At 36.0% G+C, this 22,053-nt stretch overlaps 1 protein-coding gene across 2 annotated transcripts in view; it reads right to left on the bottom strand.

The window, feature by feature from the left end:
* ARL15 (ADP ribosylation factor like GTPase 15) overlaps positions 1-22,053 on the bottom strand; it is a 230,536-nt gene that overhangs the window by 104,122 nt on the left and 104,361 nt on the right. The gene's annotated exons all lie outside the window — the stretch shown is intronic.

Below are 22,053 nucleotides of genomic sequence, written 5' to 3'. Positions count from 1 at the left end.
TATCTGATTAAAGGCTCCTCTAACGTAAGTAGATAAATTTATCTTGCCTACAGGCATAAATGAGAGTGCATCTGCAAACTTAGAATAATGTTTATCTATTGGTCTCTTTCACAGCTCAGTAACATACACTAAAGAAGCATTTCAAAAAACTCATCTGCCTTTTGTACTTCAGAGGAGGGGGGAGAGAAGGAGAAAATGCAGACATCTCCAGTTTTCGTGTAAGCCAACAATTTAAAATGGGGTCTATTACAGTACACTTGGCTCCTGACGGAACTGCTCAAGAACCTGTCATATGGCATGCCAAGTTCTTTTAAACTCTCTGAACAGGTTTATTATTACTGCTCTACAAAGTCTGCAACAAGTCTTGGCAGAACAACCACTCAACAAGAGGAACACTAGACCAGATGTGTTTAGAATCCAAAAGCTCAAAGTTGCCATTTTCCATTTACAAGTCACCTTTAATCTTTTCAACTAACCTTTGAAACTATAGTCAATCCAGGGTCTTGTCTACTTTAGCAAGATAGATAGAGGGAAATGTAATGAAAGAGTTCAGTTGTCAGGCTAGCTCTTCATTGGCCAAAACCACTTTTCTAGTACGTTAATTAGTCTTTTGGTAAATGTAACTGAAGACAAACTAAAATGACTAAATGCTGCTGGGCTGTAAAAGTCAGTGTACAGATATACAATAGTTCAGCTGACATTCACTGCAGCACTGTCTGGAGGATGTATGTAAACATACATGCACACATCCAGGTTAATTCTGAATGATCTTTCCTCTCCTCCCCACTCCCCCTTTTCACCTGCCTACCAGAAACCATTTGGAATGACAAAACTATCATCTTAGAATTGGCCAGGATGTCACTAATACTGACTAAATGATCAGTGATAAGAATTTCAAAATGCCACAATCATGAATTTTCAGATAGTCATGTAACATAATAATGTAGTAACGTGTTGTAACATTTATTAAACTCTGTACTTTTTTTAAAAGAGTTTCTGGCTTCCAGAATTGAGACAGAAATAGTTTAAGTAAGCAAATAAAAAACGAAGACTGTGGAGCATAATTATGCGGCAAAGAATGACAACTCCAGGACATAAGTAATCAGAGCAAATAAAGTTTTTTTCATAAAAGACATGTATGTCAGTGGCTTGTGAAGCCTGAAGGCTTCTCAGATGTTTATAAAACTAGCTAAGATATGAGCAATGGAAAATATCACAGTATTTCACGAAGTACAAGCATCAATCTATATTTTAAGATTTACATTAGCATTTTCTAAAGAGAAATTCTCACCTGGAATCCTTTACAAAGATACTGTTCTCTTAGAAATTGAAGCAATCAAATAACAAAGAGTACCTTTTAGTAAATTATTATAAAGCTGAGGTAAAGTACTATGCTGAATGCAGATTAATAAAGGAGTGAATTCATCACTGAAATACGCTGCCTGAAGGAATATCGCAGATGACAATGGGTTGGGGGGGGGGGGGTGTAAACAGGAGGAGGGGAGAATTCACACCCATTATTTTACTAAGGATTAAAACAAAGGGCCAAGAATCAATGAGAAAAAAAAATGTGCTGAAAATTCTAAGATAATTTCTCAACACCAAAGTATCTTCAATGTCCAAAAATGTCAATTTACGCTATTGGAAAAAACCTACATTACAAGGAATAATTGTTGAAATAAGTTTGGGTTTCCTTTCAGGGAATGGAGAGTCATCCATGGTGCAAATTTCTGGTTTGTTAGGGAATACTGAGATTCCACAGTGCTTCTCAAGTGCAAGAAGCTGCACCTGCTGCACCTTCATCGGGAACAAATATAGTATCTTCAGAAAATGTGCTTCCCCGTATTTTGCATGCTACTAGTTTTTCATTAGACAAGTAAACATTGAGTGACTTAAAAAAATAGACCAAAATTGTAGACTTTAGGAAACACCTCAATGATCAGTACCCAGAAGCAGCTAAGAACACACCAAAGACCTTTGATTTTGGTGTTTGGTTTGTTTGTTCTGAAAGTGCAGAGATCCTAGTAGAGTAGCTGTAGGACTGTTTAGTGAGCACCGAAGTTCAAGTAGCATGGATCGATGTTAATCCATGATCAACAAGCATTTTTAACTAAGACCCTAGCAACTTCCAAAGACTTTGAACAGCTCACCAACACCCAACAAACTTCCCTGAAGAAGCCTCCCAACTCTCCTGCTTACCACCAGCTTTTCCGTGAGGGTACTCTGCCACGCCATATGCACACAGCCTGTATCTTTGATTAACTACAGCAGTGTAACATCTCAAAACACTGAATTAGTATCTCCATTTAGATCCCATGCATTGGTCAGAGAGATAAGCTGAAATGTTACAGTTTAAACAGCAAAGTTTACAAACTAGGCACATGCTCCTACAAACTAGGAAGCATCTTTTGACTGTTTCAGCAAAGATGGTTTCTAACAGGATGGTAGCAAGAAATGTTTGCTGCATTACTGTGTCTAGCATGGTAACCCAATTTCAGGACATTATGTAGGCATTCTACTTCTTCCCTTGTACAAACCAAGACAAGTTGCTCAAATCTGGATGACCCTATGGAAAGAAGCATCATACAGTTGGTGCTCTCAACAACTTATGTACACCTATTCTCATCTTAATGATGAAGATCAGCAGTTGGAAAGGTCATGACTGAGACCTCCCAGGATGATGAAGAAGAGCTGCTAATCATGCCACAAGTTGTGCAACTGCTGGGGGGGGGGGTGGGGGTGGTGGTGGGGTGTTCAAAAACCAAAGCAGACTGCTACAAAGACAGGCCTATATACAACAGATAGGTATCTACATAACTGTAGGGATAAATACTTACCTGTATGCACATGAACATCAGACAGAGCCAGACACCCTTCTCCTCAGGGGAAACTCAGAAGCATAAGACACTATATGTATTTTGTTCTACATGACCACCACACACCTTCCTATATACCTCCAAGGCGAACACTGGGATCTGACTCAGAGATTGATGAAAGCCAGATTATCCATGTTAATATTCTGATAACATTATGTCAATGGGGTGAAAGGATAAGCATATAGGAAGCAAAGGGGGAATATTTCTATGGATCAGTGCTTCGTTTGCAAATGAAATTTTGGGATAGCGAACTCCTTGGACACAAACTCTTTTTGCATAGGAATTTTTCCATTCAGGTCATGTAATACTACTAATCAATAAATAACTTTCTGAGGACAGTTGAAGAACAAACACCCAGTGCAAAACATGCCATAAAATGGGAGTTGTTTATTCCGACGATATGATGAAATAATCCAAATGACACAAATGTCCTCCTACAACTCTTTCTGAACTTAATGCCAGGACATACTTGGTTACTGCTTGTCAAGTTAAGTTCATTTTCTTCTTTCAACAAGCACCTCATACAAAAAAAATCCTTATTAATTAATGTTATTATTCCATAGCAACTTCCTTTACACTGTCACAACAAAGATCTGTCCCATCATAACTATGTTATGTAAAATATGCATCCTCCTTAGTTGTGTAACACCACTTAAAATGGTCTTTACGTAAGCTTCTTTTGCCAATGATTTTTTTCTGAACATGCATGCCTTTTGGACAATCACAAACCTGAAGTTGCTTTCTTCAGATTCAAAAAAGCTGTTTTTATGGTCTTGCTGCTCCTTAACTCCTTAAAGGACTTATTAGCATTATTCAAAAAGATAGCTGATAAAGAACATTTAACTGTTTAACAATACTCAACAGACAGTTGATTATAGAAAGACATGTCAGTGCACATATGGCAGGCGGATAAATTATGCACATCTGGATTACTTTTGGCAAGAAACACAGCTAAGTGTCTAATGCCAAGTTTAGCAATCTGTCACTATCAATATGTGCATTTACTTAAAAGGCGTCAAGGATTCAAAGTCATATTTTCTATTTCTTCATAAAAGTTCCAGTGCTTCATGAGACAGCAAAGCAGGTGACAAAACACATTGCTTAAATTGCCAAAGGCTGTATAAACACGAATAATTTTGAAGTCACCATGCATAGAGGAGTAGCCAAACTTTCAAGTCAACTCTATTCTTCGTTAGTTTATACTAACATCTAGAATATAGAGTAGCCATATATTCAAGTTCTGAATAGCCAGCCTCAAAGCTTAGCTGAAAGTGGTTAAAACAATTTGGTAAGTTCAAAGAAAATTAAACAAAATGAAATTATCAGAAAAGTTGCAATTACAATGACATTTGTAACAATAATTGCTTATTTTTAGCGATAGTTTAATGAGAAAATATGCCACCCCATATCTAACTTTCTTGGCCATAACAAAATAACAGACTAGTCGTAGATAGAGCTTACACCATCTTGAAAGGCAAGCATAAAACTGAAGGTTAAGAAGTCATGCTTGTTCTTAATTTAAATCTAATAAAAGTAAATAAAACAGAAAAACTCCAATAGATATTAATATTTGCCACAAACACCAACAGTTATATAAAAACAAATTTGGTGATTAAAAAGCCAGAGCTATTTTTCTGAAAAGAACAGACAGTATGACCAGCAAGGCCTTTATAAATCCAGAAGTATTTAAAAAATATGAAAGTCAAAATCAGATTTTATGGCAAAAAGCCTGCTTGCTTTCTTAGGCATTAAAATCATTCAACTCATACTAAATAAGGGGAGAAAGGAAAGGAGTATTAACATTGCCTATCATTTTTCATGTAACAAAAGCTACACAAACATGTTGTAAGAATTCCAAGACTGCCCATTGCTTAAGAGAAGGTGAAAACCCCTTTGGCTGATGGTGCTGTTTCTTTGCTGTAAGAAATACCATTTGGCTTTAGCTGAATGATCATAGTAGTCTCATCCACAGTCCTCTCATGATTTATATTTCTGAGGGCAACAAAACCTCATTCTGTCTCATTCATACTGGCTAGATGTACAAGGAGCCAACATTAGGCCTGCGTAAGTAAATTTAACTCTTACATTCAAAAGCTTGACTTCATTTAAAAAAAGTTAATTTTTGTGTTTTGTATCCAACAGAGTAACTCGTTGTTATACTCTTATTAGTATATGAATACATGAATTATAGGAAGATTTTGATCTATATTTATTATATTAGTAAGAAATTGAAATTACTTGAGATATATAATAATATTTATTCCAAGTACTTAATAAAAGTTACGTTAATATTTGCTATACCAAAATAAAAGAATTTTGCAATATATTTCAGAACCTAAAACCTTGGCATGTTTTCTATAAAAGTAGTCACTCTTTACATTTTATTTCACACACACACACGATACACAGAGGTAAATAACCAGCCAATAAACATTTTACATTTTAAAATAAGGAATTGATTCACCATCTTATCAAACACTAAATCTGAAGCTAAGAGTGAGTTTTAACCTAGCCAAATATGAAAAAGTAAAGCTGGAAGGAACCTGCCAAGAGACAGTAGAATTCTTTTCCTTCCTGATGGGCAAGCTCTCCTCTGGTAGCGGAAAAAGTATCATGCTGTTGGGGCTGCTGAGACAACAGATTTCATACCAGTCTCAGGACGAACACACTAGGCAGCAGGAATTCACGCGGGTCTTCGAGAGATTCACTTAAGATGGCTTTTTGTTTGTTCATTCATTTGCATTTTCCTGCTGGTTCACTTCTTACTGGATAGTGGATCACGGTACCTCTTTTTCACCATGAATAATCTAGTTGTCTTGCCTCCAGTACCCCTAAAATTTTCACTCTTCTTCACAAGTACTCAAAGTAAACATGCAAAATTTTGTGCAAGCATTTCACACCACAGAAGAAGGACTCGAGAAATTCTTCTGATGAGCATGCAGATTATTGATTAAATTGAATTGAAATATTTTAAGCAGATTATTGATTAAATTGAATTGAAAATCTCTTAAAAAGGGTACGTACAAAGGTCTGCTTACCAGGACAAAATTCTTAAGCAGCACTGAAATGGGTAAACAACAAGCTGAACAGTGCTACAGGTTAGGTATAATACAAATTGACAATACAGTGTACACTCTCTATGGGGCACTTGACATGAATTACTTATGTGACAGCTAAAATGAATAGAGAGGGAATTTGATAACTTCAGTTGTAATTTCACTTTAAAATGCTTTCAGTAGATTTGCAATAGTTTATACTGTATAACAGTGGCTTTTTTATTGCATAAACATGTTCAGGCTCAATCAAATTTATCTGTGTCTAGATACACTGAAATGTCTTGAACATTGAGCTCTCTACCAGCAGAGGGGGAACCTCTATTGTGATTTCTTTCTTTCAAAGCACTCCAAAGGCAGTCTTCTGAATCTATTATTTAGCTTCTAATGCATTCTTTTGATAAACCTCACATATAGAACTAGGCAAATACTCCTATTTCCCATAGGCATTCAAAACAGAAACCTTAAATTGGCTGATTGCTCTTGTTGCTTTGATCACACCATGAGACAGCATTTCTAAAGCTACTTCTAAAATTTCAATGTATACCAGCATGACTGTATGTTAAGAGAAGTGTATACACTCAGATTTTTCTTGACCCTTGTTTTAAATGACCTCTTATCAGTTTACATAACTCATTTCACCATCACAATCTTTGAAACTTTGTTTTTCTATCACAGAAATCAACATTTCCCCCACCTGTACTTGGGTTTCCAAGTTATTTAAAACTACAGATTGTCTTTATCATTCTAGAGCACTTATAAGACTTTTTTATATGGACATAAGCTGAAGTGCAGAAATAACCTACTTCAACAAAGTCAACTGTAGACTTGCACAACGACTCCACAGCAAAGACAAGAAATGAACCGGCATTTCCTAACATCTCAATAATTGTAATGACTTTTCCCACTGTAAATAACAGTTAATTCTTATCTTAATTTCTCTCCCTCAGAAGTCCCACTTGAATTAAAGCAAACTGTATGTTATCAAATGAAACAACTGGTAATTAGCCTGTGTAATGAAAAATATTTATATTATGGTATATTAACTGCCAAAAATATAACTTCTTTCTGCCGATAGCAACTGGAGAATTGGACAGTGGGCATTTGTTGGAGAGTCATCCAGTTGGAATCTTTATACATAGAAGCATCTAAATATACACAGTTTTTATTTCATTTGTGTTGTGAGATGTCACCCACAAAAGATGCTCTAGATTGGAATTTATCATGAAATAGTAGTAGCAGATATTAAACAACAAACACAGTTCTAATGTAATTCAAGAAAAATATCATAAACAGATTCTTCAATATAATTTTTTTTAAATGGAGCTATGATTAAAAGTAGCCTTAAAAACCAACCCCAGGTAAAGTTCTGTTTTAAGGGGTAAACACTTTAAGCGGTAAAGCACTTTTCTCACTACAGGATGAGTGCCATATTAAAAAAAAAAAAAAAAAAAGAGCCAAAGCTCTGGCTAACTTGGCCCAAATCTAATCAGAGTGCTTAACTGTGCCATTACATCGTGCTCAAACAAAACTTTGATCATAAATTCCTTTTCAGAGACCAAAATGAATGACAAAAGGAAAGCAGGTTTCTATGGCAGGGCAGCTCTGTTAAAGCTTTCAATAACCATGTCAGCTCCCAGGGGCTTTAATTTGCTTCTGTGGTGGCCTTTGTTTTTATCTTTAAAGAATTCAGTAACTACATGACATACACATACCTAATTTTTTTTCAGTATTCTTTGGTAAAATTTTAATTGCTCTCAGACACACATTTGTGAGGGGTGATGGTCACCAGAGCAGATTTGCAGAGCACCACAGACAGGTGAGGCTCTGAGCTTCTGACAAGGAGTCCCAAACACTGAAAATTTCAATTCTTTTGGGGAAGCAAACACACAAGCACAGCTCTCATTCTCTGGTTTTTAGCACTATTCTTCCCACTCAATGCTTGGTGACATTAGCTGGCACACCCTGTCTGTAAATATTCCTTTCTCTGCAGAACTAGTTGGGGGGGGGGGTGTCGGGGGGGGGTGTCGGGGGGGGGGGGGGGTAGAAAAGGAATTTTCTAGGACTCTGGTTTGCTTTTCTCCTCTTCAACTCCTCTCCCTTGTTGTTTGCCTGTCAAATTTAAGATGAAATACTTCAGTCTGCAAAGACAAGCAGGAGATTATTACTGCATGACAAAAACAAACCTTGTATTTTCTAGCAATAGCCTGCCAGCCTCAGAGACAGACTACAAGAGACATGTGGCTTGGCCCTTCCAAGTCAAAACTTTAGATACTATGTGTAAACAATAATGTTTCCCTGGTGCTATGAAATACAAAAAACTGGTATGGCCTTAAAATATAGTACCATAGCACAGTAAAACCTTGCAGGATCCAGTACCCAGCACACAATTTAAAGAAGTAGTATGGGGTTGTTGGAAGTTTTTTGGTATTGATCCATGCCTGGCATAGAAATCTACAATGATAAAGTTTCATTTTGGAAATTATGCTCAGTGCCTCAAAGCTCACGAACCAAAAGGTTATAATGGTGGTATCCATAACTCGTTCTCTGTAGGAACAGCAAGTATTCTACTAAAAGGGTAGATAACTAGAAATCCAATTTAAAATCAGAGAGGTTTTAAATAATAAGGTGACAAACACAAACTCTTTTTGAAAGACAACTATTTTCAATAGCAATGAAGTAGAACTTAGCTCAACAAGAACAGACTTCAATTTTCCTCTTATCACCAGAAATTAAGACTTTCAGAGTGCTTTCAAGTAAGATAATTATAAACATCATGGTGATGAATAATTGTTCACATCTGTCCCAGCAACAAAAGCTGCAGATAAGAAAACATTTCTCTATTTCCAAGCACTGCACAAAGTGGCTATCTAAGCAAAGTCTGAAGATGCTAGAGAAAATTTTGATAGAGATTGAGACTGATGGTCCTGATCAGATCTATCACTGTTGTAGAGGGAGGGCAGTTGTCCAAAGTAGAGTCAGCTGAAAAATGCTAAATTTGTGGAATCCTGTGGTGTTTTGCAGGATTTCTGGCAGAGTTTTCCTGCATTTCTATAGAACTATATCAGTTTCTTGCTGAGTCTTTCCTGAAGCTCAAGCTGCAAATTTCTTTAATAGGTACAGGATTGCCACAATTTTCAGCAGTAATACTTTATACCAATCTTCACAAAACTCCCATAAACTTGACTCCTGAAGAGACTCATCACTCTAAATTAAGAACAAAGTAACTGATGAAGCAACAATTAAGGTCCAAAAAAGAAACCTGGGAATCAGATTTAAATCTTTCTTTTCATCTCTAGAAAAATTCAGGACTTTATCAAAGCTTGCAAACAACTCCACTACACAAACTAGCTGAGACTACTTCTTGCCTATTAATACAAAATCAAAGAGTTGTTATCTATTAGCACTTACATTTTGTATGTATACTAACAGTTATACTCTGAATATTAGTACCTACATTCTGACTTACTAATTCTGAAATACTTCCAAATAGGAACAATTTTTTCTGCACACAAGATGAATTAAAACTCCATTCAGTCAAGCAGAAGAAATGGAAACAACTGAAATAACCTAAACAGTAACAGAGAATTTTAAATCTACAAGATAGAGAAAATTATGGTCTTCAATGGGTATACGAACAAAACGCCCACTTTAGTATGGATGTTCCACCCATCTCAAAAATATTCTATAGGAATATTATTTCTGCACTCTTTAACACCATAACTGAATGAACAAGGATGAAAATTTTCATACAAATAGAGAATATTAAATCACCACAGATTTCAAAAAACATTAAACTCTGAGAATGACCCAACTGTTTCTAGACACCCTTAATAAGAAGGTAGTGAAACTGACTGGTACATACTGAAATGAATGAAGTATGCAGAAGAATTTCTTTATAACAGATAACTAATTAGGAGATAGTGTACTATCTCTATTTTGGGTAACTCGGGAATGCTATTTCAGAACTTGACAGTGCTATATTTATTTCCTTTTATTACAATAAAAGAGAATCCAGACTGACATCAAGTAAATCAAAATCTTTTTCAAAGGGTCAAAAAAGGTTTTGAATGACACAACCCTCAAGTGTCAGAGCAACATCACTATCTTTTTCAATTAATTTGCAGCTATTGTTGTCAAACAGGTTGCAAACTGACAGGTTATATAAGGACACTAAAAATTGTATTTTGAATATAAATTCAAAGTGTAAATCTAATCTTAATTCAAAAGACAAAATTAATTTTCAGTTGCACTAAAATAACCCAATGAGCTTTGGCAAATTTTTCCAGCACTTGACATATTTTAGTCAAATGACTAACATAGTGAGACCCTGACTAATAATCCTGAGTAGGGCAAGTCAACTCTTCCTTCATTGTCTGATTACAATACCCAGACAATACATACTGTATTCTCAAGCATTTTCAGTTACTCGTTGCAGGCTGTCAGAATACTTAAAATCGTACTTTTCAGAACACAGAAGTTGAAATAATTGTAAAGGCCCAGGACCAGAAAACTGTCATAGCAGTTTATTGCTTAAATGATGTGTATAACTTCTCCAATCAGAGGGGACAATACTGTGATCATACCAGCAACATATGTATAATGCAGGACTCCTTATGACTGCAGTTCTTAAAATTGGTACCACAGTTCTTTAATTTGCACATATCGGGGTCTATGCATATAAAAGTATTGTGATGTTGGCTGAATCACAGCCATCTTGGAAAAGGAGAAAAATGGAATTATTCAATGATTACAGTAATACCACCAGTTGGGACATCATAGTCTTGTTTTCTGTTCTATCTGTTGAAACTTTTGCATTAAGCTCTTAATTCCTGCTTCAGATTCAAACTCTCATTGGAATCACTGATACTTAGACGGCCATAGCTTTGTGGTTGTAGCTGACAGTCTACCAGTGCTTAAATTCCTGTAAAATGAATAGCAGACTGTTTCCTTACCTCAAAGATGACAAGCAAATACATTAAAGACTGACATGTTCCAATACTACACTACTATTTCAGTTAAAGGCCTAAGTACGGGGAGTATGATGCATGAAAAGATCCAGACAGCCTTCTGCCTGAAAACCATGAAAGAAAGGGAAACACACTCCCAGTAACTCCAGTTGCCTCTGGTACGACAATTTATAACTGAGGTCTCTCTCTAATTCAGTTTTTGTGTGTCTGAGAACAAAATGGAGTGGAAAGAAGATAAATCGATTTATGAATCTGAACCCTCCTGAGAAGGACAGTTTTGCAAAGTATTTTGCATCCAAGCAGCCAGATTTCTTGTCTCCCCCCAGCCACGGTTCTACCTAGCACCTTAGTCAAGTTCTTCCTTTTTCATTATATCTGTTTTCTGCCTCCAAGCGCCCTCTGCCTGGACTGGCTTCTACAACATCATTTTAGGGCACAGTCCTTAGCTACCAGGTCTCCTCCCCAGCAGAGCGTTGGTTAAGGCTACAAACTCTAAATGACATTTTTATCAAGTAATACTTAACATTCACTATTCACTTCATCTTCAAATGCCTTACGGAGATTAAGACCCATGCACATCCTGATCAATAGTACACAGAAGAGAATTCAAACACCAGACCACGACCGAATCAAACTAACACAAGGAGGCTCCAGGTGCCCCACTGGCAGACATAGTAGATTATTAAATTATCTCTCAGCCAGGGTCTACCAAAAATGGAGATGCTGCTTTGCTGACCTACCCTGTGAACACAGCTCACTTCTGAAGCATCCATTCCCCTGCACAGGGGTCAGGGACTTGATGATCTGCTGCCATCTACATGCAGAAAAAACATCAGCCAAATCCTGGGCCTTATTACCTGCAAGAGCAGACAGTTTAAGCTTTTACCCAGTTTGGCCACTAACAGCCATCTTCCTGATGCAACTGCGCTCTCAAGCAAATGTCAACAAACTAACATGTAACAAAACAAAAGCTTAATTCAATGTTCCTGATTTCAAAACAGGCAGTTCTTCAGTCAATAAACATTCCTTTTAAACTACAAGTAAGTGAAAGGTGACTAACAGGCAAAAGACTTTTTAAATGCCTGGAGAGTTTGGAGAGGGTTTGGAAGGAATAAGCTTGCCAGAAACTGCTGGCAAGCACACTCCCTACAACAGCCGGCAATGGGATATCCAAGCATGCATTTTTGCTTCCTTTCCCAGACATACTATTACCACTGCACCTTCTTATTTATGCAGGGGAAGGGTGGCATTATTGAATTCATTGTCTTAGTTAAGCAAGATTTTTTCCTGTTGCACAGAAGGAATGAATTCCAAAAGGAGAGGTAGCCAAATACATCTGGGGAGCATTTTAAGCCCATTTTACAGTTACTAAAATCTGAATTGTCAGAGTCCATTGGCATAGCATAACCTTTCATTTTTATGCAGCTTATTAGCTACTGCGTTCCCAGTTTAGAACATAGTTAGAGGTGTATTTCTCAAATATAGCTTGGAGACACAAATAATGACTTAAGAGAAATGTAAGGCGGCACACCCATTTTCTCTAGTAAAAGAGCACCTGCAACTACTTTTGTATTTTGTTTCTACTATTTTGCTAAACCTTAGTGGTTGCACCCCATCCATGATGTTGACTAAATCATAACCAGTTCACACCATTATGGATTTTACAGTGGATAACCTGCAGGAACTGTAGCTTAACCTGCAGGAAGGCATAACGTTTTGCTACAGATTATATATTGCAACACAGATAAACAGAAAAAACTTCTATGTTGCATTTTAGGACCTATATGAAAAGTTAACATGTCTGTCTTACAAGAAATGCTTTCTTAAAAGGCAGTTATGAACTGGAAGGAAAATTTCCCAGAAGCCTGCATTTGGCCATATCCCCTCTTCTTTTGTGAGCAGTCTTCCTGAACCAAGCAACAATATTACCATCAAAAAGCATCTTAATCTTTTAATATGATACCTGGCAAGTTTATAAGAAAACAATTTATATGGCAGCAAACTTTTTCTGTTTAAAAGAATTTCCAGACACCAAACTGCAAAAATTGTTCACATCTTTAAGAAAGCCAACAAGAATATATGAAAATTTACCATGTTCATCAGATAGGTAAGTAATATTTACTCTTCCACTGCCTGCGACCGGCAGTATCAGTACATTAATCTACTCTTGGATTGACTTTTGTTTATAAGCCAATTTTGAAATACCGCTCCAGTGTCTTGATTCCTAAACAAACACACTCAAAAATTAGTCCAGTGAGATGACATTAATCTCTTCTCACTGACCAAATGCTTTGTAATAAGCAGATTGGCAGAGATGACTTAATTCACACACACTGAGTAGGTGAATAATTAAATCAAATAGAAGAGCTAATAAAGAGTGCATAGATACTGCACAGACGATACTTAGGGAATGGAGAAAGTCAATGGAAAGAGAATAGTAGTAAAGCTTAAGTGTGTTTTGATTCAGTATTCTGATTTGTTAAACATTTTCCCATCATTTTATGCCCTAATAAGTTTCCATTGACTAACATGACCTAAAGCTACAGAGAAAGCTAGTCAAGTGCAGAGTTTCCTAGAATGCATCTCCACCAGGTTGCTGCAACTAAACATCAGTTAAAATAATCAAGAAAATGGAAATGAACCCTGGGAAAAATTTTTGAGACTAGTCTTTGAGTCTAGTAACCACTAAGCTACTTTGGACACTACGCTGTTCCAAAATAAATTAATTCTGTATCAAACTTCTAATAATAAGTGAATTTTACAACGTGGTAAAAACAGGAGTAACGCACTGGGAAAGTCATTGAGAAATGCATCACTGTATATAGAAAATTTATTTTGTTTCCCACATTCAACTGTCATGTAAAGTTCAGTTTATCAGGAGGTAAAACTATACCATATGTTCACTGCAAAAAAAAGAGGATCAAAATAAACAAAAAATAATCTGGCACCACATATTAATACATAATCCAATGCAAGTAAAAACCAAAAGTTAATGTTCAACATGATTAGCCTGACATCCTGTTGTCTTATCTTCCTTTTAACCAAGAAGAGACACTCCCTTAATGTCAATGAAATTATTTGAATGATCAAGGGGAGCGCAGTTCCTGAAGTCAAATAAGAAAAATTCTCTTAATTATGGTCAGATGTTCTCTGACATTTAACTTTGTGTATTTACTAGTCATAATGAGACACACAAAGATCAAGACAACAAATTCTGTCCATGTAGTACATTCTAAAAGTTAACACAGTTGTATGCCAATTGTGGAAAACTCATTTTTGACAGCCAGCAGGAGTAAGAATCAATTAGTGAAACTTCTGGTAGCAGACAGAAAAAAAGTACCTTACCCCTAAGACCACCCATTTGTTTTATTACCTACTGCTTCGATGCACAATGATAATACAGCTAAAAGGCTGCACTTCGATTTTTACTGAAGCCAGCCAGATCAGAAATAGCAATGACAAGAGTTTGCTATGAGTTAAAGGCTATCAATGCAACAGCTTAAAAGGATATTCTGCATGGTAGTAGTACTCTTCAAATCATGAAGATTCAGGCCACTGCCAACTAAGTGAATGAAACAAAACAGGAAATGTAAATTCAGAAATGGGTAGCTCCAACTTTTTCTTCTTGCAATTGCGAAGCAGCAAGAAAAAAAATTGCAAATATTAACCAAAGACAACAAAGTATATTAGCTTGTCTTAAAGAAACGATGTCAAGTACAATTCAAGTGTTAGGAAACAACATTTACTATTAGGAAAAATAATTCTTCAGGACATAAAGACAATTGGTTTTTTGGTCTCTGCATTTGTAAATGTAAATTTGAGATAAAACTGTGTTCATTTCATAAGCAATGGAATGAAGATTAGTGTTTAATGTTCACTCCAAGAGAAACAATAAAGGATATGAGGAAAAAAAAAATCACAATACACTGCAGAAGACTCGAAATCTACATTCCTGGGCAACTGGTGCCAAAATTTTGTTTTTACATAAATGTGTATTTAATAAAAACAAATAAAAATTATATATTATATGAACACGCGCACACATACACTCTACGGATCTCAAAATAAGCAGCACGGGCACATAATTAAGGGGTCCCCAGGGCTCATAAAGAAAGTGCAACGACCTTGTTAGTGTTTGGCCTTTTTTTCGCACCCAGTCTCATTGTAAAACAGTCAACCATGAAAGTACTTTAAAAAGCTGGTTTTCTTTTTATATTTACAGCATGATTTCATAATGTACCTTTCATGTTTTACAGAAGCTGGTACTTTCTGTATCTTCCTGGCAAATTCAACATGAACCACATACTTTCTAATTTACAACTTTCAGAAATCTGAATGCTTTTGAATACCAGGATTTTCAACTTTGCAATTTAATGACAACCCTGCCTTTGGCCTTTCCTGACCTGTTGTGAAGTAAATCAGGCACACTAATGTGGGCTAACAAGTCTTTTTCACACTGTTCGATCACCCTGCATCTTTTTTCTCCACAGACACCGCCTCTCTCCCACTCTCTGTCTAGCCATCCTCCCTCAAAGCAAACAAAATGGTCACTGTAACCCTGCATTACTGCTCATTAGATCACAGGTTAGTCAAGTGGAACTGCCCGAGGTTCCCAAAGGAGAGCTATACTTCAAAAATCTGTCCATGTCAAATGAAGAAAAAACCCCTGAGCGTGGGGTCACCCAGATCAATGATCAAAAGAGACTGAGAATAGTGGAGGGAAAAAAGAAAAAAAAGCCCTTTTTTGTTAAAAAACAGCCTTCTGTATAATAAATCAGAATACAAAGATACTAAGCTTTTTCTCCCCCTTAACAACACTCCATTTTGGCTTAAAAATGGAATACCTTGTTTTTCAGAAGATTTTCTAAAGTAAGATTATTTTTTTAAGTGCCAAGAGTGAGATTCCAATAAATGTCAAAATTACCTTAAGAAAATTAGGAAGACAAATAGTAATAGAAAATACTGGGGATTTTATCTCCATCATATAGATATTTTATTATTCAAAAATGTAGTTAAAATAAATTTTCATTCAATTATGACTTTGATTTAAGCAAATGATGCATTCTGAACTTCATGAGAAATGATACAGGTAGTGCACCCACAGAAAAAGTAGTTAACTAAAATTACATAGTTTGAACTCTTCTGGTACATGACATGTGCAGGCACGTGCAATACTTGAAGAATGTGCAGTACCACTTCTGTAGCCTCTGCTCATCTTTTAAGAACATATAGCAATTTATTAAAGACAACTAAGAAAACCACAAAAGAGTCCAAAACAAAAAAAAAAATTTTAAAATTAAATAACAGCTTTATCTGTAAGTAATGAATTTTGATACATAGAACAGACCAAATTATTCAATGAAGAGTACTGGCTATTTAACAAAGTTCTGTGCAAACGTGCTTTTGAAAGCAACGTAGGATAGTCTCTACTTACCCAGAATGAAGGAAATATGGCAAGATTAATGTACATAATGCATTTTAAAAATCACAGATAACTCTGCTTACTCAAAATGAGTTATGTATTTTTAAAACAACAAACATACATTGTGCCATCAGTGAAGGCACTGCTGCAGCTAAAGGGACCCCTATGCTTCCTGCAATATTGGTGACAGAGCATCTTTTCTTTTACAACTCTGAAGAGTTTTCTGCCCTAGAGTAACTCAAATTCCACTCTCTTACTTCCTTTATCCTCAGCTGTGAGTAAAGGCATAATTAGGAAAGAGGAACAAAGGTATCTTAACTGGAAGAGAATAGTTGGTAGTAGATTTGTAGGTCTGTCGCAAAATTATTACTGCAATAAACAAAGATACAGGAAATCAAAGGAAAGAAATCCTTAAAATACTCAAATGTTTCATACAACTTCAGTAAATAATTTCTTAGCATATATTACCACAGTAACATAAAAACCAAAATAAGAATGCAAATGGTGTGATAATGCGTTACAAAAAAATACTGGAAAAAGTTTCCAGAACAAACCTGTACTGACAGAGACACAGATGGGACAATTTAATTTTAAACAAATAACACAACTGTAGCAAATATATAACAATATATGCAGTAATCCCAATTATCCTCCTTTATATATGTGTGTGGATGAGATGAACAACTTTTTATGAAAAGCTCATTCACTTTGCAGGTTGGGGTTTTTGTTGGTTTTTTAACAATTTGCTAGATGCCTTGCAGTGCATATTAATACTTTGAACATGGAACTTCAGCGGGCATAAACTTTAAAAAGGCCTATACACAAATATTGAGTCTTTAGTTTTAAGACAGTGTTTCTGACCCTTGCAACTCTGCATCTGAGCAGAATCTGAACAACCAAAGATAACAGCGATCAGAAAAGTAAAGCTATTGGGAAATTTTGTGTACACATCGCCATGGATTATTCAATGCACTGTTAATACTCCATTCTTGTAAACAGTAGAAAAAAAAAATGACCTGTGTAAATCTGAACAATACATTAATACATTTTCAAGAAGAAAAAAAAAATTCCTCAAGTTTTTTCTTTTTTTAAATATGTTTCCTAGTTTATTTGTATGATCCTTCACTAATAATTCTCTTCCAGACTAACTCAAAATTTCAGGCTGTTCAGATTCCAGCAGAACAAGTTACTGTTTCATGTCAGACTGACGTAACAGATTTTCTAAACATTTAAACTACTTTGAGAAAACATTTACACTTATAAAGATTCCAGCATGACTAATGATATGCTGCAGTATCAACAAATCATCATCATTAGAATAATGTCATTATATTCAAAACTCTGCTTCTAGTCTTATGAAGACGATTGTTCCCAGATGCTAGAGAGTAGATAAGTTGTGTTTCTTCAGAGGTATGTATGCATCTGCTGCTGAATCACTGCAAGAAGGGGATGGAGAATGGTTTCCCCTTTTTGAACCAGATGTGATTATGCACTGGACACAAAAGATTTCTGAAGCAATAATGGATACTGTTCTCAGCATACTTACAGAAGGCAGCCTCCAATGGACTGCTTTAAGCAAAAACTCAGCAGTACTCCATCCTCATCCGCCCTGAACTGTGGGACCCTTCACCACTTCAGAACTTGCTGATCGCCCTTCCATTCTTCATTTGTTTCAACCCCAGACTGCTCTCTACTCATCTCTTCTGCTTTACTGCCAATAAAGTCTTGGGAAGTGGCAGGGAAAGAGGTGCACAAGATTTGTCACTAGACCCCTTCCATTCCTTGTATTACTCCTCATCTCTGGATTATCCCATTTTCAAAAACTACAATGTCCTGTCCAACACTTAAGGTCATAACCTGGGGACAAATCTTTCATTTTTGGCCTCCCTCACACCCACAGAGCATCCAAGATTTTTCCAGAAGCATAATGGCCTGAAGGAATCCTGGGAGAAAAAAAACAGTTCAGAACTGAGAACGGATAGGAAAGGATTTAATCTCACCTTATAATAGTAGGTCTTTCCTTGGTCTTTGACTACTGCAGCATTGTCCCAGTAACATGCATCTAGAACGCTGATGCAAAGATGATCCTTTCCCTATCCTGTCACTTGGAAACACGTTATTGTTTCGTGAAGTCTCACATGTATGTCATCATCTCCACGTCCAGAGCTGCATGGCTCATTCCCTCTCATAGGAATTTTATGGTCACCGTCTAAAGCAGTTTCAGTCTCTGATGGGCCAGTGACGCATCAATTTTCAGTTCTGCTTTTCCTCATGCTACAGTTCATACTCAAGAGAAATTCCCCTCAAGCATCTTCAGAAATGCTGAGTTTGGAGAGACACCAAAAGCATCCCATATGCAAGCTGAACTCTGAGCACCTTCTGTTTGACGCAGGTTTAAAGAAACTCTGCATACACATGTTCCCAGCAACCTCTTTGAGATGTTGGGAATTACAGACAATATTAATTTATGTTACTTCACAGTGCAGACAGTGCTGATGCAGCTGAAAATTTACTACTTTTGAGGCACATAATTAAATTCCAACTTTAAATACCTACACAGATATGAAATGGATAGATTTTCTCCTGTTGCAGTTATTCTTGAACCTCCCTGGCATGACCAATAAAGATGTTCATCACGATCTCCCATGCAGTGTTGAGTACCTAATTCCTGCAGAATGGACTCAGGCCAGAAATTCATTTCATAGGCTGCATGCCTGCTCTAGTGTAATGAAGATTATGTGATCATAATCAACTTGAAAAAAAAAAATTAAATTTACTTCTGTTACATTGAGTACAAAATATAAATCATACAGAAAAAAGTTCAACTACGCAAAATGATCAGAGAACCTCTTGCTTGGTAAATAGAAGGTTCACAATATAGTTAACTTCCCTTCAATCAGTAAACTTATTTTAGCACTAAAGACATTCTGATACTTTCCCTTTAAAAAAAAACCAAACGGATATGTCCTCTGCTTTTAAAAAGCAGCAGCTTGTATTCTCTCACTCAGGAATCCATTCTAATAAATATAAGAAGGATGTCTGAAAGGAAAACCCATCCTAAATCACTCATATAATACCAGAGTTTTCACAAAATTGATCCAATGCTTTATTAAATACTTTTCCATTCTTTTCCACCTAATTTTGAGACTTTTTTAATAAAAATTGCAGAGCTGTATTTGGAAAGCAGTTATGTAGCTACTATTTTGTTCCATTTGAAATTATTTATTCTGAAAGAAATACATCTTCTCTTGCTCATGCAAAATGTCTCAAACAGTAATTAAACTTTTGAGCACTCAGGAATTCCTCTGAACAGCAGTATCACAGACATAGAGGCCCAAAAGCATCATAATCATGTAGTCAGATTTGTATCCAACAGGCCTCAGGATTTCCTTTCATTCTCTACTAAAGCCCAGCAACTTTTGACCAAGCAAAAAAGGTTTCAGAAACAACTAAAAGCTGCACTCTTCCCAGCTCCAGCAGTCTTTAATGAATACTATATAAGCATTCATAAGTATACAAATATTTATGAAAAACATTTACTGAAAGATGAATAGATTTTTGTATCTGAAAACATTTGAAAGTTTCTCTAATCATTTTGCTTTTTATTGATATAGACTGTGCTCTACCTTCACAGTCACTATGTTTAGTTCTGCAAGCACAACCAACTCCTTCTCTTTGAATGACATTGTCTTTTTTCTTCCTTGGCTAGGAAGACAACAAGGACGTTTACTTTTCAAAGCACATAGTGAAAATAAATGCTTCTTTCCTAACTCTCTCTAACCCCAGTAAAACTACTTGGTCACCTACTCCAGAACCTTCATTGTTAAGTAATAGGGAAAAATTATTTCCCAGAATTTCCTGTATAACCTTCCTCTACTGAGGTTCACTGTAGTAGGATAAGCAAAAAAAGGTGAGTGAGAAAGGTGGCAGGGGGAAAGGTCCAAGTCTCACTAGGGTTTAGAGTTTCACAGCATCATTTTTCTGCATCAGTACTACTTTCATGCTCATCTTCCCACCTCTTGTTTGTGCCTAGCTTATCCAATTGTCTTGTGAGCTGAGTCTGTTTGAAAATAAGACCAGGAGGAAGGAGGGGAGTAGTTAAGTAATTTTTATGCCGAAACCAGTTCATCACACGGTCACACAAAGAGTCAGACTGTCACACCTGAAGGATGGGATAAGCAGAAGCCAGCATGCAAGCTAACACTGCTGATAAAAGAAACACTCCAAGTACATCCATCTATATACATATAAACCAATCATTCACAGACACAAAAAGTGATTTTAAAATAGAGTTACTGATGTTGAAACTATATACAGCAAAACTCTTCAAAATCTACTGCTCCTCCTCCACCTCCTGTTCTTCAGCTCTCTGTATATCATGGAATATGTGCACATTCACAGGTGTGCTCAAGCATTTTTGTATGTTCAGGAAGCTCATTCCAATTCAAAGTTTCTAGGGACACTATTTCAACTCAGTTCCTTGCAGACTTACTGCTTTGTCAAAAGCAGAACTACGAATTTAATATTCAGAGATATACTTTTCTTTGTCAAATGGGCCACCTACATTGGCACAGCACACTTACTTGTAAGCTTTGTTATTCACCTGAAAATTATCAACAATTCTAATTCAGATTTTGATCTAATGAAAATATATTGGGGATTTTATCTGCCATGGCTTTTATTGTAAAACATAACTGAAACCCACACGAAGAAAAAGTATGCTTACTGTTTCGATTCTTCATGTCACCTTTTTATAAAGGGATTTTCACAAAAAAGTAGAGTCATTCTAGACAGATTTATTTACAAATCCTTAAAAAGACTTCACCATTCCTTTTCAGATCATCTTAACTTCTTTGCTTACCATTATTTCCTCCCATGCCAGTGGCTCAAAGGAAACAGACAAATCCAGCTTCTTCCAAGATTTTCAGTTTCTCATTTTAATTTCTTTATAAGGTCACTTGCATTTTGCAGTAATAAATATTTACTACCCAACTTGCTATTAGTACAATCATTCTAACTATGCAATAATTAAAGTGAACACTACCTGGTAAATATTTACATTGAACACAGTCTTGCAACTGTGTGAAATTGTTTTGCTGTTCACATCTAGCTAGTATGTGGATCTACTCACAAATTATTTTTATTTAAATTGTTTATCTTTTTATATTGTATTTTATTTACATTATTTTATTTTAATCTTTTTATATCTACATCATCTTCCTAACAGGTCTGAATAAATTCTTTAATCAGAATGGGAGTTCCTATGAGACATGTAAATAGGGGTTATTTCTGCATTGTTCTAAACATGGTAAAACTAATATTTCCTAAACATCAGTTTAATAATGTTCTCGTCTCCTGCAAATGTGTTTGTAACTGAAGTCTGACAAATAACTCCTCTGTTCCTGCAAAAGCCACAGTTGTGAAGGAAGCAGCCAATACTCAAAATACCAGAGTCCAGCTCCAAAACAATCTTCAAATATCAGGGGATACACCTTGGACGAAAAGTAGTATTTGCAGTGAGGGGATTGCAAATATTAAGGTCATTAAGGTCACTATGATCTCAAAATTGGGTAGGAATTCATATTTTGGCTATTTGCTGCAGTGATCTGAAAATAAATCATTTCAGAAACAGTTTCTTGAGGAACCAAATATCTGCCCCCCATTTAACTTTGCTATGGATGTCCCTGTCATAAAATATGCAGATTTGCAACAGCTGGTTTTTAAGAATTCAG

The sequence above is a fragment of the Harpia harpyja genome, chromosome Z (assembly GCF_026419915.1).
Source record: "Harpia harpyja isolate bHarHar1 chromosome Z, bHarHar1 primary haplotype, whole genome shotgun sequence".
NCBI classification, from domain to species: Eukaryota; Metazoa; Chordata; class Aves; order Accipitriformes; family Accipitridae; genus Harpia; species Harpia harpyja.
The sequence above is the reverse complement of the archived record's forward strand: the minus strand, read 5'-3'. Positions and strand labels throughout refer to the sequence as shown.